This window comes from Ambystoma mexicanum, chromosome 6p (assembly GCF_040938575.1).
Source record: "Ambystoma mexicanum isolate Mex_15411 chromosome 6p, UKY_AmexF1_1, whole genome shotgun sequence".
NCBI classification, from domain to species: domain Eukaryota; kingdom Metazoa; phylum Chordata; class Amphibia; order Caudata; family Ambystomatidae; genus Ambystoma; species Ambystoma mexicanum.
In genome coordinates this window covers 1,523,048,357-1,523,067,665 of record NC_090935.1, presented here as the reverse complement: position 1 = coordinate 1,523,067,665, position 19,309 = coordinate 1,523,048,357, and positions in this window count along the sequence as shown.

Genomic DNA, 19,309 nt, shown 5'->3' with positions numbered 1-19,309 from the left:
TCACCTATGGTTACTTCTACAAGTGATTCCTCGTTTGTGTCATTGTAACAGATAGGATTGAACACATCAAGTCTGTCTGTGGGCTATCCTGTGTGGATAAAAATGAATCCCTGTCCTCGTTAAGGGGTTGCACCCACTACAGTCACTCCCCCTAGTCTCTGCATGGGGGTCTGCATCATGGAGTCTACGTGTCTCGTGGCTACAGCATTCTGCTGCGCTTACTGTGCTGTTTGTAGTGGCTGTGTGTACCCTTGTGTCTGTGATGTGTACACCATGGGCTGTTGTGACTGTGCCTGTTGTGCTAGCGCCATTTGTGGTGCATGTGTCTGCGTCTGTGTGTCATCTTGGGCATAACAGTCAGGCTGCTCAGCCTGGTATGTTGGTTGAAACAACGCCCCCTTATTCTGCTGCATTCCCCCTCAGCTTCTACACATTCATGACATGTGACCCATTTTCCCACAAGTCCAACATTGTGCTTGACCTCCCATTACTGTAGGCTGTCTCCCATTAAACCCGTCTCCACCATGGTATGGTATGGTAATGTTTAATTGTACAGCGACCTATACACAAGCCAAGTGTTTCAAGGCGCTCAAGGAGGGAGGGAACAGGGGGGGGACAGTCTTTCAGAGCCCTTGAGTTTCTGAACACGATAACCAGTCTGCCTAGGCAGAGTAAGTGCATATAATACAATTAACAGTGTATATAACAACAAATAGGTCTGACAACGATTCTGCAGTTTTTCCAAGAGCATATAGGCGACACCATGCAGGAGGGGAGACAGTGAGGGAAAGATAGACGATCTTCAAGGCATGGTATGTTCAGATCATGCAAGTGCACAGACGGTACTGGAGAGGGGAATCCAGATGCACCCAGTTGGTCAGAAACTGGGTAAGGCCTGAGAGATGCCATTCTCAATGGGCAATTGACTGAGTGCAGTAGCAATGAGGCAAGTGCAGCCCTGAGGCAACTACTGGAGGAATGGTGAGGATGCCGGGAACATGTGAGACTCTGAGGTACTCCCAGCGGCCAGTCGGCATGCTGTGTGGAAAAGGAAGGAGAGAGGGATAGAGTGGAGAGAGAGGTTAGCAGGGTAGAGGCAGAGAGAAGGCAGAGGAGAAGAGGAATGTCTTAAGGAGTGTCCAGACCTTAGGTAGATCCAGCTCAAGACGGAAGGTGGCAGGGAGGCTATTCCAGAGGGAGGCCCCTGCTGAGGATAAAGCTCACCCTCCAAATCTCTGATTAGAGAACCGGCTTGCTCGCTTACAGAAGGGTGGAGTGGGATAAAATGAGGTGCCTGGATTGTTATCATTAGAAGAATCATAAGACACATTATTAGAATCAGTACTCTCTGTAGAGAACCATTACCCAATCATTACTCTTTGCTATGGAAATATTCCATTATTGCTATTCCAGTATTGCATTCTGTTTAGTTCTGATTAGTACATTGCTGAAGAAGACACTATCCACATTATTAGACTGCCACCTTTATATGCATTTGTAATTTGCTTATAGATTGACATGCTTGCATATAGTGCTTGCCATTAGGAGAGAAACATGCTAGACACTTTGCCATTTGCAATAGAATGACACTTGCACCATATTTCAAGTGCTATGATTGTGCTTTAGAGACACGGTATATTTGCATCATGATATGCTATGCATTTATGTTTGCATTAGAATGTAGCGCTTAGGCTGAGAGAAACTTATTGTTTGCAGGAGAGCAGAACGAATGAATTAGGCCTGGAAATGACACACCACAGTGCATATTTGAAATGACATGAAAAGCCATTCACATTGTTATGCTTTATAGAGACACATTTAGAGACTGTCATGTATGTATGTATGCATGTTGAGTATGTACTTAGAATGAGTTTGCATTAGGTAGCGCTTGCATTGCGAGAGGAAATGTTAAACGCTAGGAAGCATTTAGCACGAGGCCTGAGCCATTTGCTGATGGATAGACAGAAGTTGTTCGCACTGGGCTCAGCGCGAAGAATGTTATGGAACACTGAAAGATAAGAAGTCACCCTTGTCCAAGAAGGGAGCCTAATCAGCTTGAGCTCTGAGCTGCGGAGACAACACGAGGGTGGGGCTGCACCAGAGAGAGCGACATGGAGAGATGGAGGGAGTGCTTTTGCATGAGAGAGAGATGGCCTATTTTTTGGACAGGGAGAGCATTTTGTGATGCCTACAGTGGAGAGAATGGGTATGAATGGGGAAATAGATGGTATTTTGCACTGCAGACACAGATGGCCATGAGAGAAGATACGATGGTCCAATGTCACTTTGACACTCTTTGACACAGGACATGCCGTGAAAGTACACGAGACAGGAACACATAACACAGTCTGTCAGGCATTTTGCTAAACGCTGACAGAGAGACATTCTTAGCTTATAGAATGCAAGTAACCATAGGGATGAGTGCGTCAGGAAAAGAGTATAACCAAGGAGGCTGGAATTGGCTGGAGTGAGTTGCTGAAGAGTGGCGGAGAGTTGTTGGTTGCTGAAGGGGAGTTCGGGAGAGTTGCAGAGAGTTGGCTGGAGGTGGTGCAACATGGAGTATGAGATGAGAGAGAGAGAGATGATTTGGTGCAGCAGAATCCGTAGGCCTTCATGAGATCGATCTGGCAGAGAGAGAGCTTGGCAATTGGCAGTTACCAGAATTGAGGCCTGCCACTGACTGGCTGATTGCAGAGTCGTGCTGGCAAAGAGAGAGCTGGAAACACATGCAAATAAGTATGGTTTTGTATGGACTGATTGATTGATTAGAAAAGACACACACACACACACAAAGAGCTTTGGGTGAAGGGGAAACCAGACAGGGATTGTGTAGAGTGAGTGTGGGAAGGATTGGTGTGGATTGGTATGGATTGATTTTGCATGAAGGAGCGCTTGCATTAGACTGCATTAGAACCACACACTTGCAGCACAGGCTTGCATTAGAAACCTGTAAGTCTTATAAATATTGCATGGTAGATTTGCTTTGCACCAGAAGCATAAAAGGTGCAAATTAGACATAGCATTAGGATTGCCTGCATTGTTATGCTTTGCATTCTGTGTGATCGTAAATAAATGTATTTCATTGTTATAATTGAATCGATTCATGTGTTACCTTTGTGTTGTGTCTTATGTTATTCTGTTGTTAGAAGTAATCTAGGAGTAACACAGTGCACATAGGGCCTGAGATACGAATGCAGCAAGGGGGGATATAGTGATCCATAACCCCCTAGAGGATTGTCAAAGATTGTCTGAGACCGGAGCATGCTTGCCCAGCGGGGGACAAGACGATGGTTAGGGTTTTGATTTTTTCAGACTGACAAATGGAGGGGACACCCGGATCTTCACTAAATGCTCACTGATAAGATGTTTTGCAGCTGGTTTGTTGATACACTTATCGGTTTTGCAGCAGTCGGAGTTTGAACATCTTGTGCAACTGTGTTTTTTTTTTTTTCTGTTAGTTCGTCGTGGGAAGAGTTTTTTTGTTTCATGTTTTGTCTGTCTTGGGGATGTTATGCTATTGTTATTGAGCATGCTATCTGCAATTGTATTTGTCGTAGGAAGGGGAACGTAATTGTTTGACCTTGATTTGCCGGAATTGGTTGACATTAGTCACAATTGGATGACATTGACCGATAGCAGTATTTCATGACTGCCAATGTTTTATGAATAAATGTACATTAATTCACCGAGTGAGAGAAACAGTTTTTTTCTTGAAGACGCTTGGAATAATTGAAACTGCAGAATGAGTTCATTTCTTAGTGACCTGAAGGCAATAAGAAATAAGCTTAAAAATATGCTTGAGGCCTGGGATGTATCTGTTACGCTCACCTGGCTCCCACAGGGGCGTCGGTCGGACCTGTACGGCTGCGGTCTCCACCAATGTGATGCATAGTGCAGAGATGACTGACTGGACTGGCCCTCCTAATCTTGTCTGCTTGACCTGTAGAAGTATTCTGCAAGTTCCGGTGATCGGTGATTACAGTAATGGTATGCCTGGCACCGAGAAGATAATGCTGCCAAGCCTTGAAGGCTGATTTGATGGCTAATAACTCTTTATCGGTAACCGCATAGTTTAACTCGGGTGCCAAGAACTTTCTGGAGCAAAATGCTACTGGGTGAAGTTGACCGGTTTCAGGATCCTTCTGGGACAGGACAGCTCCCATGGCTAAACTGGATGCATCAGTTTCAACTATGTATGGGCGGGGATGCTTTAAGACAGGTGCAGACGTGAATTTCGCTTTCAGCTCTTGGAAGGCCTTTTCAGCCTCTCCGGTCCACAAGAAGCGTTTGTTTTTTCGCAAACGTGCTGTGATGGGGTGTACAACATGTGAGAAATCCGGAATAAATCTGCAGTAGAAATTAGCAAATCTGAGCATGCTTTGTAGCCCTTTAACTGAACTGGGTGATGGCCACTTGAGAATTGCGTCCACCTTTCGAGAGTCCATTCGGACTCCTTTTCGAGTCAAGATAAATCCAAGGAATTCAACTTCCGTAGTATGAAAAACACATTCTTCCAATTTTGCATATAACTTGTGCTGGTGTAGTTTCTCAAGGACTGCACGCACGTGATTAACATGGTCTGATTCTGAGGAGGAGTACACTAGAATATCATCTATGTATACGACAACACAGACATCAATGAGTTCACGAAGGACATCGTTCATAAAATACTGGAAGGCTGCTGGTGCATTGCACAACCCGAAGGGCATCACTTGATATTCGAATAATCCGTACTTGGTGCGAAAGGCAGTCTTCCATTTGTCGCCTTTCTTTACACGTACCAGATGATATGCCCCTCGGAGATCCAATTTAGTGTAGATGCAAGCATCCTTTACTTGGTCTGGTAATTCGGGGATCAGAGGCAATGGGTATCGGTTCTTCACTGTAATCTGATTTAATGCGCGGTAGTCTATGCATGTTCTGAGGTCACCTTCCTTTTTAGGCACGAAGAACACAGCTGAGGATGCAGGGGACTTGGATGGACGAATAAAGCCATTAGCAAGATATTGGTCCAAGTATTGTCGTAGGGGAAGGTTTTTGGGTTCCGTAAGGGCGTAGATCCTACTTCATGGAGGTTGTGCACCGGGTATGAGGTCGATTTGACAATCGTATGATCTGTGATGTGGTAAGGTGTTTGCCTGTTCTTTTTGAAAAACATCCTGGAATTCTTGAGATTCCTGAGGTAACTGCACGACTGGATTAGCGACTGTGGCCAGGCCTTTGTTCAAGGTGTTTTCCGGGTAACAGGTGTGTGCACAATCCGGGAAGGTTATTCTCTTCTCTCGCCAATCAATACTAGGATTATGTGTTTCCAACCAAGGTATCCCCAGTATTATTTGGAACTGCGGGGCTTTGATTAAATCAAACACAATAGTCTCTCGATGCCCATCTTGACCCAACAGTGTCATCTCTGTGGTGAAATGAGTTACAGGCCCAGAGGCAATTTCAGTTCCATCAACTGTGGTGATGACATCCGAAGAGGTTTTTTTGCAGAAAGGTAGATTCATCCTAGAAGCCAACTCGTGGTCCATATAGTTTCCTACGGCCCCGCTATTAATGCATGCCCTTACTGCGTGCATACATGATGGCTGCCTTGGATCAATAAGGACCATTGGTATGATTAGGTGCGAGGTCTGAGTGTCCTTCTTCAAGCTCGGCAAGGGGACCTCTACGCTTGTTGGGCGTGGTCATTTCCCGAATCAGGTTCTGTTTGATTTCTATCAGCGACTCCGACTATTTTCTTGGATGGTTTTATAGGGCAATCCCGTGGAAAATGTCCTGAGGCCCCACAGTATAGACACAATTGCATCTGCCGTCTCCTTTCTCTTTCCTTTGGAGTTAATGGTCCCTTAACCCCCCCGATCTGCATAGGTTCTGCTGCATCTGTTCCTTTGGGGGTGAAGTTGGGTTTAACCAACACCCGATTCTCAAACTTAGCTCGGTCAGCCTTTCTATTCTGAAGTCGATGGTCTAACTGGACCACTAAGTCTATGTATTCTGCGCAATCCTGAGGTGGGTTCACAACTTGGGCCAAAATATCTTTAAGTTCTCCCCGAAGTCCACAATGAAATAGTGTAATTCGTTTTACCTCTGGCCATCCGGTTTCCACCACCAACCTATTAAAGGTTGCGATATAGGTTAACAGATCCTGGTTACCTTGTCATAGGGATAAAAGTTTGTTATCCAGGGCCTGTCCCTGGGAATGTCTAGCGAATCGTCTTTCCATGCTCATTTGAAAACCCTGAAAGTCCTGAAGAAGAGGGTCATCCTGATTGACTAGTGGAATCGACCAATCAGCTGCACTGCCACTTAAATATGATAATACAAAAGCTACTTTGGCTTGGTCATTTGGAAAAGTTCCAGGTCTGCATAAAATGTGCAAGCGACATTGGTTCATAAACACGGCAAACCTTTTTGGGTGCCCAGCAAAGCGTTCAGGTGGAGCTAAAGGAATAGCCCCTGGTAAAACCACTTGCACCGGATTGCTCGATGAAACAGGAGTTGGATTCCCCCCCCCCGAGTCCTGGTAAAGGTGTTTGCCCTGCTTGGTTTTGCAGCAGCTGCCCAGCCAGATCGTCAGTGCGTTCCTTCGAGACAATCAGTTCTCTCCTGAGGGCATTAGTCTCTTGGAGAGCGGAGTGCACTTCCGCCCTAAATTCCCCCAATAATTGGGCCAGTTGGTCTGTTTCTGAGGTTTCCATAACGCCCGGGTGGGGATTTATAGAAAGGCTTCACGTTCTGTTACGCTCACCTTGATCCCACAGGTGCGTCGGTCGGACCCGGACGGCTGCGGTCTCCACCAACATGTTGCTTAGTGCAGAGATGACTGACTGGACTGGCCCTCCTAATCCTGTCTGCTTGACCCATAGAAGTATTCTCCTGCAAGTGGAGAGATGATTTAGCCACCCCTGGATTCAAGTGATGGCACCCCCCACAGTCCTCCCCACTAATCACCTCCGAAATGCCCTCTCAGCAATCTCACCTTATACTCTTGAAAGATGAGCTCTCCATCCTGCATGGATTGCAGGGGCGCGTTGATGCCAGTTACTTCACTGGTTTGAAGGCGTGGGAGAGTTCCGGAGAGTATTGACTCTGAGGTTCCTGGCGAGGACCAGTAAGTATCAAGTTCATAGAGTTCAATATGTCCGATGTTCACTCTTGTTCCCCCCTTCCTTCCTTGTCTTGCAGCTGAGTTCGTGAGAAGATGCTCTCGTGGTAGCTGGTGGCGCTCAGGTAAGAGTCTGTATTAACCGACGCTGTCTGGTAAATGTTGCACGTGTTTAACGTGTTGTTTTTCTCACTCTTTGCAAGTGCGGCACATGAAGATGTGGAGAGTTATAGAATAATGCCTCTGGTGGTAAATCAGGTAAGTCTATGGTGATAAGAGTTATATTTGATGGTTTTCTCGGCTCACCTTGTTGTTTTCTTTTGTCCCCAGGTGCCGGAGTTCGGCGAAGAAATGATGGAGGCAGTGCCGAATCGAAAGATGCTGCGAGGACTGGTGAGTATGGCATGGCGCTGCAGCTGGAGATGCGACGCGTACTGAAATTATGTTCTTTCCAGGTCCGGAGGCGAGATGGATCCGGAATCAGGTGAGGAATTTGAAAATAGTTTGTTTTCTAACCTTGTCCTTTTCTTTCCTCTTTGTTTTAGGAGCTCCAGATTCGAGGCGGGAGTGGCAGAAAACTGGATGCTGACTGCAGGCACGGTGAGCGTTACGCTGCTGGATGCAGAATAACGCGAAGCGTGTGCTGCTGTTCGGGCGTGGTTTAAATAGCCTCCAAAGTAGTTCCAGGTAAAAAGTTCCCCAGAACCACGCCCGAGTAAAAAATAGTCCCTGTAATAAAATAGTCCCATCCAGGCCTCACGTTGGCTTGGACTCACTTGCAGCATGGTCTGCATCAGGTAAGTAAAGTCTATGAGCCTGGGCTGTTGGGGCTTTAATAAATATCTGGATGCCTGCTTCCGGAGCTGATGGGCTTGGTCCTGAAGCCCGGGGGTAGGCATCATGACAGTATCACAGGAATCAACTGTATTGAAAGTGAAAAGTGACATAGCTATGACAGAGAGGAGCCCATATATTGTTGATTTGCATTCAGTAATATATCGTCTCAGAGATATGATTAGTAACTGGGAAAATGTCCCAACAGCAGCAGAAAATGTCCCATTGAAATCAGACCCATTGAATTCAACTTCATCAGCAGTGATGGGCGGGAATATAGTTCCTATATTAATGCATGTTGTTCGTGGGGAGAAAAAGTTACCTCAGAATAATTGGAGAGATAGTGCAGATTTGATAGACATGTGCAGTGTTCATAGAGAATTCGCTAGAGGACTGCATAGAGAGTTTCCCTATAAAGATTTGAAGCATTGTGAAACTGTGTCATTAGAGAGCATATTGTATGAGAAGAGTTATGTGCATGAAGGTAGTTATGTGAAGATCTTTGATTTGAATAGAAATAGCAGTGACAGTTTTTGCACCAGTACTTTGCCTACGTTTTCGAGTGAGAAAAGAATATTGTCGAATGACAGATATTTTGACAGCATTGCAGGAGATAAAAGGAATCATGCTAAATTTGGATGTTTTGGAACTTTGCATGCCTGGAAATTTTGTAGTTTAAATGTGTGCATGGAAAGAACGTTTGTTGACATTGGAGATCGCGCTGGACTGGTAGATCTGTATTTGAAGCAGGAGATAGCAGTGCATCTCTCCCAGGAATGCAGGAATGTGTGAATGTGAATTGCATTGTATGTGAGAGAGGCTGTTTGAATGAAACAGATTTGATTTTTCAGCATGTAGTAATTCAACGTTGTGAATTCTTAATGATGAAAAATGGGGAGAGTGTTGTGGCTAGGAGACATGGAAGTGACACAGAGAATGCAGTTGTGACATTTTTGAATGTGCAGCATCTGGAGTATGTGAAATTGATTGTTTTGTTTTGTTTTGTTTTGTTTTGAAAAAGATAGGGATGGAACTGCAGGAGTCATGGATTAAGAAATGCATGCATTATGAGGCATGGTTAGATAGGCACAGTAGTTAGATGCACTGACACATTGATAGAACACACAGGGGAAATAGCATTGATGTCCTTTGAGAGACATGGGAAAGGGTATAGAAATAGATGTGCATTTCAACGCACAATGAGAAATGCTGTTTTATTTTTTTGCTTTGAAAACACCTGAAACTGATTTAGACTGATACTTGCACTTTTGTTTTCTTTGCATGAAATCTGGAGACACCTTGACCAGACCGAGATTGCATTGATGACCAGACGAGATGATATCGCCGCATGAAATGACCAGACCATGAGGCAGCAGCATGACGCCTGAAACCGGAATGACCAGACCTTGTTGACCGACAAGATGCATGATGGCTGACACCTTGTGACTTTGCATGGCTGTTTTGAAGCAGCACCAGGAAGAGACTGGCTTTTGTCACCTTGTAATGTGATTATGCATCATGGCTGTTTGTTTGCAGCAATGATAAGACATTGGTATCTGACATTTGACGCTTTGCAGCAGCACTTTTGGGGAATGCCGACCGACCGATTTGAGGCCTTAGGGTGTGGCCTTGTCCAATGGCTGTGCTCTGAGAATGTACCCAGAATATCTGCTTGCTACCCAGACTAAAGAGACGTTGTGGCATAACACCTATTGCCATGGAGAGTGACGATCGTGACCGACTGTGCAGAGAGAATACACCTTGCAACATCCTGTGCCAAGTGAGAGAGAAAGAGCAGTGAAAGAAATTGTTCAGCAGAGAAGAAGAAATTCGAATTGCTTTGTGAGCAGCTTTTGTAATATGCAGCGAGAAGAGAATCCATTTGGAATGCCTTACCTTTTGCACCAGACAAGTTTGTGCCTGAGCAGAGAAAGAGAAAAATGCGGCAATGAGCAGGAATACACACTCTGAAAGCATTTCTTGCCTGATCCACGTTTGAAAGCACTCGTATTTAACACTGGATGTCCCTCATTTGAAGAGCATGGGACTGGCTGGCATGGCAATGGCATGACAACAGCATGACCTGGCGAGAGGAAGAAGAGAATTTGAAGCTGGAGATGGGCCTATGGAGAAGGGCCAATGTGCATGAAATTGCAATGTGCATGGAATTGCAATGGAGAGTAACCTTCTGCATTGGCATTGTCTTGTAAACACTCCGTATGCATCAATTTGCATCAATTGAAAGTCCTGACACGTGATTTTCCCGGTGCTACCTTTGAAGTGAAAGGGCATATGTTGATCACGCCATGGGGACAAGTGGGGTACATATGGTACAGACACTTGCTTGCTCTTGTCTTTTTGGAGCGCTGTACAAAATCCCATTTAGCTTGCTGCCATTTATCAAGCAGGCCAGCCTGAATTGGCTTGTACACGTTTCTGCTACCTGAACACTATTGGCTTGAACACTTTGCTGTTTCACACTTAGTTGCTGAGGAGAACTTGCTACCTGAACTTTGCTTAGTGAACACAGTATCCGATTTGTGAACACTTGACATTCCTTGGCTGAAACCTTTTTGCATTACAATTGATTTGTGCTGACATGGAATTGTGCACAGTTGTGAGGACACCCATACCTCATGAGGGACTTGGAAATACCTTGGACTGGAATATAAATGAATTGACCTATATGACCAATACACTGGTGGTATACACTGATAAGTATGCATTGATCAACTGAATGTTTGGCCTGTTTGGCTACTGACATCTGTACTGACCTTTGACACCTGTGAAAGTGATTGTCATATTTTGTGCTTGAATTGGAAACACCTGCATCCACAGTACTCATGCATTGATTCTATGCATTGCATTTTCGATTTCTGCTTGTAGTGACACTTTCACACCTTTGGCTTGTAGACACTCTTGACCTGACTTTTGGCTTGACTTTTGACCTTTGACATTTGGCTATGCTGTTCTGATTTCTGACACATTTGCAGTTTTGCATTTGATATTTTAGCTTGCCACTGATAGAGTGTAATGCTTGCATTTTAAAAGAAGGTTTTTTCTGCATCATGAATGATAAATATGCTTTTTCCTTTTTTCTGCAAATTTGCTTGGTATTAGCATACCACGATTGCTATGCTATGTTTTGTTATGTTATGATTTATCTAACGATAAAAGGGGAGAATTGTGGAATGGGATAAAATGAGGTGCCTGGATTGTTATCATTAGAAAAATCATAAGACCCATTATTAGAATCAGTACTCTGTGTAGAGAACCATTACCCAATCATTACTCTTTGCTATGGAATTATTCCATTATTGCTATTCCAGTATTGCATTCTGTTTAGTTCTGATTAGTACATTGCTGAAGTAGACACTATCCACATTATTAGACTGCGATCTTTGTATGCATTTGTAATTTGCTTATAGATTGGCATGCTTGCATATAGTGCTTGCCATTAGGAGAGAAACATGCTAGACACTTTGCCATTTGCAATAGAATGACACTTGTACCATATTTCAAGTGCCATGATTGTGATTTAGAGACACGGTATATTTGCATCATGATATGCTATGCATTTATGTTTGCATTAGAATGTAGCGCTTAGGCTGAGCGAAACTTATTGTTTGCAGGAGAGCAGAACTAATGAATTAGGCCTAGAAATGACACACACAGTGCATATTTGAAATTACATGAAAAGCCATTCACGTTGTTATGCTTTATAGAGACACATTTAGAGACTGTCATGTATGTATGTATGCATGTTGAGTATGTACTTAGAATGAGTTTGCATTAGGTAGCGCTTGCATTGCGAGAGGAAATGATAAACGCTAGGAAGCATTTAGCACGAGGCCTGAGCCATTTGCTGATGGATAGACAGAAGTTGTTGGCACTGGGCTCAGCGCAAAGAATGTTATGGAACACTGAAAGATAAGAAGTCACCCTTGTCCAAGAAGGGAGCCTAATCAGCTTGAGCTCTGAGCCGCGGAGACAACACGAGGGTGGGGGCTGCACCAGAGAGAGCGACATGGAGAGATGGAGGGAGTGCTTTTGCATGAGAGAGAGATGGCCTATTATCTGGACAGAGAGAGCATTTCGTGATGCCTACAGTGGAGAGAATGGGTATGAAAGGGGAAATAGATGGTATTTTGCACTGCAGACACAGATGGCCATGAGAGAAGATATCATGGTCATGGTCCAATGTCACTTTGACACTCTTTGACACAGGACATGCCATGAAAGTACATGAGACAGGAACACATAACACAGTCTGGCAGGCATTTTGCTAAACGCTGATAGAGAGACATTCTTAGCTTATAGAATGCAAGTAACCATAGGGATGAGTGCGTCAGGAAAAGAGTATAACCAAGGAGGCTGGAATTGGCTGGAGTGAGTTGCTGAAGAGTGGCGGAGAGTTGTCGGTTGCTGTAGGGGAGTTCGGGAGAGTTGCAGAGAGTTGGCTGGAGGTGGTGCAACATGGAGTATGAGATGAGAGAGAGAGAGATGACTTGGTGCAGCAGAATCCGTAGGCCTTGATGAGATCGATCTGGCAGAGAGAGAGCTTGGCAGTTGGCAGTTACCAGAATTGTGGCCTGCCACTGACTGGCTGATTGCAGAGTCGTGCTGGCAAAGAGAGAGCTGGAAACACATGCAAATAAGTATGGTTTTGTATGGACTGATTGATTGATTAGAAAAGACACACACACACACACAAAGAGCTTTGGGTGAAGGGGAAACCAGACAGGGATTGTGTAGAGTGAGAGTGGGAAGGATTGGTGTGGATTGGTATGGATTGATTTTGCATGAAGGAGCGCTTGCATTAGACTGCATTAGAACCACACACTTGCAGCACAGGCTTGCATTAGAAACCTGTAAGTCTTATAAATATTGCATGGTAGATTTGCTTTGCACCAGAAGCATAAAAGGTGCAAATTAGACATAGCATTAGGATTACCTGCATTGTTATGCTTTGCATTCTGTGTGATCGTAAATAAATGTATTTCATTGTTATAATTGAATCGATTCATGTGTTACCTTTGTGTTGTGTCTTATGTTATTCTGTTGTTAGAAGTAATCTAGGAGTAACACAGTGCATATAGGGCCTGAGATACGAATACAGCAAGGGGGGATATAGTGATCCATAACCCCCTAGGGGATTGTCAAAGATTGTCTGAGACCGGAGCATGCTTGCCCAGCGGGGGACAAGACGATGGTTAGGGTTTTGATTTTTTCAGACTGACAAATGGAGGGGACACCCGGATCTTCACTAAATGCTCACTGATAAGATGTTTTGCAGCTGGTTTGTTGATACACTTATCGGTTTTGCAGCAGTCGGAGTTTGAACATCTTGTGCAACTGTGTTTTTTTTTTTTTCTGTTAGTTCGTCGTGGGAAGAGTTTTTTTGTTTCATGTTTTGTCTGTCTTGGGGATGTTATGCTATTGTTATTGAGCATGCTATCTGCAATTGTATTTGTCGTAGGAAGGGGAACGTAATTGTTTGACCTTGATTTGCCGGAATTGGTTGACATTAGTCACAATTGGATGACATTGACCGAGAGCAGTATTTCATGACTGCCAATGTTTTATGAATAAATGTACATTAATTCACCGAGTGAGAGAAACAGTTTTTTTCTTGAAGACGCTTGGAATAATTGAAACTGCAGAATGAGTTCATTTCTTAGTGACCTGAAGGCAATAAGAAATAAGCTTAAAAATATGCTTGAGGCCTGGGATGTATCTGTTACGCTCACCTGGCTCCCACAGGGGCGTCGGTCGGACCTGGACGGCTGCGGTCTCCACCAATGTGATGCATAGTACAGAGATGACTGACTGGACTGGCCCTCCTAATCTTGTCTGCTTGACCCATAGAAGTATTCTGCAAGTTCCGGTGATCGTTGATTACAGTAATGGTATGCCTGGCACCGAGAAGATAATGCTGCCAAGCCTTGAAGGCTGATTTGATGGCTAATAACTCTTTATCGGTAACCGCATAGTTTAACTCGGGTGCCAAGAACTTTCTGGAGCAAAATGCTACTGGGTGAAGTTGACCGGTTTCAGGATCCTTCTGGGACAGGACAGCTCCCATGGCTAAACTGGATGCATCAGTTTCAACTATGTATGGGCGGGGATGCTTTAAGACAGGTGCAGACGTGAATTTCGCTTTCAGCTCTTGGAAGGCCTTTTCAGCCTCTCCGGTCCACAAGAAGCGTTTGTTTTTTCGCAAACGTGCTGTGATGGGGTGTACAACATGTGAGAAATCCGGAATAAATCTGCAGTAGAAATTAGCAAATCTGAGCATGCTTTGTAGCCCTTTAACTGAACTGGGTGATGGCCACTTGAGAATTGCGTCCACCTTTCGAGAGTCCATTCGGACTCCTTTTCGAGTCAAGATAAATCCAAGGAATTCAACTTCCGTAGTATGAAAAACACATTCTTCCAATTTTGCATATAACTTGTGCTGGTGTAGTTTCTCAAGGACTGCACGCACGTGATTAACATGGTCTGATTCTGAGGAGGAGTACACTAGAATATCATCTATGTATACGACAACACAGACATCAATGAGTTCACGAAGGACATCGTTCATAAAATACTGGAAGGCTGCTGGTGCATTGCACAACCCGAAGGGCATCACTTGATATTCGAATAATCCGTACTTGGTGCGAAAGGCAGTCTTCCATTTGTCGCCTTTCTTTACACGTACCAGATGATATGCCCCTCGGAGATCCAATTTAGTGTAGATGCAAGCATCCTTTACTTGGTCTGGTAATTCGGGGATCAGAGGCAATGGGTATCGGTTCTTCACTGTAATCTGATTTAATGCGCGGTAGTCTATGCATGTTCTGAGGTCACCTTCCTTTTTAGGCACAAAGAACAAAGCTGAGGATGCAGGGGACTTGGATGGACGAATAAAGCCATTAGCAAGATATTGGTCCAAGTATTGTCGTAGGGGAAGGTTTTTGGGTTCCGTAAGGGCGTAGATCCTACTTCATGGAGGTTGTGCACCGGGTATGAGGTCGATTTGACAATCGTATGATCTGTGATGTGGTAAGGTGTTTGCCTGTTCTTTTTGAAAAACATCCTGGAATTCTTGAGATTCCTGAGGTAACTGCACGACTGGATTAGCGACTGTGGCCAGGCCTTTGTTCAAGGTGTTTTCCGGGTAACAGGTGTGTGCACAATCCGGGAAGGTTATTCTCTTCTCTCGCCAATCAATACTAGGATTATGTGTTTCCAACCAAGGTATCCCCAGTATTATTTGGAACTGCGGGGCTTTGATTAAATCAAACACAATAGTCTCTCGATGCCCATCTTGACCCAACAGTGTCATCTCTGTGGTGAAATGAGTTACAGGCCCAGAGGCAATTTCAGTTCCATCAACTGTGGTGATGACATCCGAAGAGGTTTTTTTGCAGAAAGGTAGATTCATCCTAAAAGCCAACTCGTGGTCCATATAGTTTCCTACGGCCCCGCTATTAATGCATGCCCTTACTGCGTGCATACATGATGGCTGCCTTGGATCAATAAGGACCATTGGTATGATTAGGTGCGAGGTCTGAGTGTCCTTCTTCAAGCTCGGCAAGGGGACCTCTACGCTTGTTGGGCGTGGTCGTTTCCCGAATCAGGTTCTGTTTGATTTCTATCAGCGACTCCGACTATTTTCTTGGATGGTTTTATAGGGCAATCCCGTAGAAAATGTCCTGAGGCCCCACAGTATAGACACAATTGCATCTGCCGTCTCCTTTCTCTTTCCTTTGGAGTTAATGGTCCCTTAACCCCCCGATCTGCATAGGTTCTGCTGCATCTGTTCCTTTGGGGATGAAGTTGGGTTTAACCAACACCCGATTCTCAAACTTAGCTCGGTCAGCCTTTCTATTCTGAAGTCGATGGTCTAACTGGACCACTAAGTCTATGTATTCTGCGCAATCCTGAGGTGGGTTCACAACTTGGGCCAAAATATCTTTAAGTTCTCCCGGAAGTCCACAATGAAATAGTGTAATTCGTTTTACCTCTGGCCATCCGGTTTCCACCACCAACCTATTAAAGGTTGCGATATAGGTTAACAGATCCTGGTTACCTTGTCATAGGGATAAAAGTTCGTTATCCAGGGCCTGTCCCTGGGAATGTCTAGCGAATCGTCTTTCCATGCTCATTTGAAAACCCTGAAAGTCCTGAAGAAGAGGGTCATCCTGATTGACTAGTGGAATCGACCAATCAGCTGCACTGCCACTCAAATATGATAATACAAAAGCTACTTTGGCTTGGTCATTTGGAAAAGTTCCAGGTCTGCATAAAAAGTGCAAGCGACATTGGTTCATAAACACGGCAAACCTTTTTGGGTGCCCAGCAAAGCGTTCAGGTGGAGCTAAAGGAATAGCCCCTGGTAAAACCACTTGCACCGGATTGCTCGATGAAACAGGAGTTGGATTCCCCCCCCCGAGTCCTGGTAAAGGTGTTTGCCCTGCTTGGTTTTGCAGCAGCTGCCCAGCCAGATCGTCAGTGCGTTCCTTCGAGACAATCAGTTCTCTCCTGAGGGCATTAGTCTCTTGGAGAGCGGAGTGCACTTCCGCCCTAAATTCCCCCAATAATTGGGCCAGTTGGTCTGTTTCTGAGGTTTCCATAACGCCCGGGTGGGGATTTATAGAAAGGCTTCACGTTCTGTTACGCTCACCTTGATCCCACAGGTGCGTCGGTCGGACCCGGACGGCTGCGGTCTCCACCAACATGATGCTTAGTGCAGAGATGACTGACTGGACTGGCCCTCCTAATCTTGTCTGCTTGACCCATAGAAGTATTCTCCTGCAAGTGGAGAGATGATTTAGCCACCCCTGGATTCAAGTGATGGCACCCCCCACAGTCCTCCCCACTAATCCCCTCCGAAATGCCCTCTCAGCAATCTCACCTTATACTCTTGAAAGATGAGCTCTCCATCCTGCATGGATTGCAGGGGCGCGTTGATGCCAGTTACTTCACTGGTTTGAAGGCGTGGGAGAGTTCCGGAGAGTATTGACTCTGAGGTTCCTGGCGAGGACCAGTAAGTATCAAGTTCATAGAGTTCAATATGTCCGATGTTCACTCTTGTTCCCCCCTTCCTTCCTTGTCTTGCAGCTGAGTTCGTGAGAAGATGCTCTCGTGGTAGCTGGTGGCGCTCAGGTAAGAGTCTGTATTAACCGACGTTGTCCGGTAAATGTTGCACGTGTTTAACGTGTTGTTTTTCTCACTCTTTGCAGGTGCGGCACATGAAGATGTGGAGAGTTATAGAATAATGCCTCTGGTGGTAAATCAGGTAAGTCTATGGTGATAAGAGTTATATTTGATGGTTTTCTCGGCTCACCTTGTTGTTTTCTTTTGTCCCCAGGTGCCGGAGTTCGGCGAAGAAATGATGGAGGCAATGCCGAATCGAAAGATGCTGCGAGGACTGGTGAGTATGGCATGGCGCTGCAGCTGGAGATGCGACGCGTACTGAAATTATGTTCTTTCCAGGTCCAGAGGCGAGATGGATCCGGAATCAGGTGAGGAATTTGAAAATAGTTTGTTTTCTAACCTTGTCCTTTTCTTTCCTCTTTGTTTTAGGAGCTCCAGATTCGAGGCGGGCGTGGCAGAAAACTGGATGCTGACTGCAGGCACGGTGAGCGTTACGCTGCTGGATGCAGAATAACGCGAAGCGTGTGCTGCTGTTCGGGCGTGGTTTAAATAGCCTCCAAAGTAGTTCCAGGTAAAAAGTTCCCCAGAACCACGCCCGAGTAAAAAATAGTCCCTGTAATAAAATAGTCCCATCCAGGCCTCACGTTGGCTTGGACTCACTTGCAGCATGGTCTGCATCAGGTAAGTTAAGTCTATGAGCCTGGCGCCTAAGGTGCCAGGACTGAACCCAAACAGCCCCCAGCCGGGGCTGTTGGGGCTTTAATAAATATCTGGATGCCTGCTTCCGGAGCTGATGGGCTTGGTCCTGAAGCCCGGGGGTAGGCATCATGACAGTATCACAGGAATCAACTGTATTGAAAGTGAAAAGTGACATAGCTATGACAGAGAGGAGCCCATATATTGTTGATTTGCATTCAGTAATATATCGTCTTAGAGATATGATTAGTGACTGGGAAAATGTCCCAACAGCAGCAGAAAATGTCCCATTGAAATCAGACCCATTGAATTCAACTTCATCAGCAGTGATGGGCGGGAATATAGTTCCTATAGTAATGCATGTTGTTCGTGGGGAGAAAAAGTTACCTCAGAATAATTGGAGAGATAGTGCAGATTTGATAGACATGTGCAGTGTTCATAGAGAATTCGCTAGAGGACTGCATAGAGAGTTTCCCTATAAAGATTTGAAGCATTGTGAAATTGTGTCATTAGAGAGCATATTGTATGAGAAGAGTTATGTGCATGAAGGTAGTTATGTGAAGATCTTTGATTTTAATAGAAATAGCAGTGACAGTTTTTGCACCAGTACTTTGCCTACGTTTTCGAGTGAGAAAAGAATATTGTCGAATGACAGATATTTTGACAGCATTGCAGGAGAGTGTTGCATTGATAAAAGGAATCATGCTAAATTTGGATGTTTTGGAACTTTGCATGCCTGGAAATTTTGTAGTTTAAATGTGTGCATGGAAAGAACGTTTGTTGACATTGGAGATCGCGCTGGACTGGCAGATCTGTATTTGAAGCAGGAGATAGCAGTGCATCTCTCCCAGGAATGCAGGAATGTGTGAATGTGAATTGCATTGTATGTGAGAGAGGCTGTTTGAATGAAACAGATTTGATTTTTCAGCATGTAGTAATTCAACGTTGTGAATTCTTAATGATGAAAAATGGGGAGAGTGTTGTGGCTAGGAGATATGGAAGTGACACAGAGAATGCAGTTGTGACATTTTTGAATGTGCAGCATCTGGAGTATGTGAAATTGATTGTTTTGTTTTGTTTTGTTTTGTTTTGAAAAAGATAGGGATGGAACTGCAGGAGTCATGGATTAAGAAATGCATGCATTATGAGGCATGGTTAGATAGGCACAGTAGTTAGATGCACTGACACATTGATAGAACACACAGGGGAAATAGCATTGATGTCCTTTGAGAGACATGGGAAAGGGTATAGAAATAGATATGCATTTCAACGCACAATGAGAAATGCTGTTTTATTTTTTTGCTTTGAAAACACCTGAAACTGATTTAGACTGATACTTGCACTTTTGTTTTCTTTGCATGAAATCTGGAGACACCTTGACCAGACCGAGATTGCATTGATGACCAGACGAGATGATATCGCCGCATGAAATGACCAGACCATGAGGCAGCAGCATGACGCCTGAAACCGGAATGACCAGACCTTGTTGACCGACAAGATGCATGATGGCTGACACCTTGTGACTTT